Source organism: Trachymyrmex cornetzi, unplaced genomic scaffold (assembly GCF_001594075.2).
Source record: "Trachymyrmex cornetzi isolate Tcor2-1 unplaced genomic scaffold, Tcor1.1 scaffold318, whole genome shotgun sequence".
NCBI classification, from domain to species: domain Eukaryota; kingdom Metazoa; phylum Arthropoda; class Insecta; order Hymenoptera; family Formicidae; genus Trachymyrmex; species Trachymyrmex cornetzi.
Genome location: NW_017297877.1, coordinates 51,721 through 52,032, shown reverse-complemented (window position 1 = coordinate 52,032; position 312 = coordinate 51,721).

Here is a 312-nt window from a genome sequence, read left to right as displayed (position 1 = left end):
TTCAAGATGGCGTTTCCAAAATGGCGGACCAAAATAAAAAATTCGCCTGTTTCGGGTGAAACTCGGTACTTGGAGGTTTTCGAGGTCGCTGATTACGAATCTGCAGTCAATATTCAAAATGGTAGACCGAATATAACCGACCAAAAAGCGTAATATCACTTGATCCTAATGAAATTATAATAAAAAATTTATCGAAATAACAAAATTTCAATCTCTAACTACAAATAATGACCGAAAACTTTATGCATCGTTTCTTCGTACAAAATCGGCTACCGCCAGCATTTGCATTACCCGAGATGCACCACGTGGAGG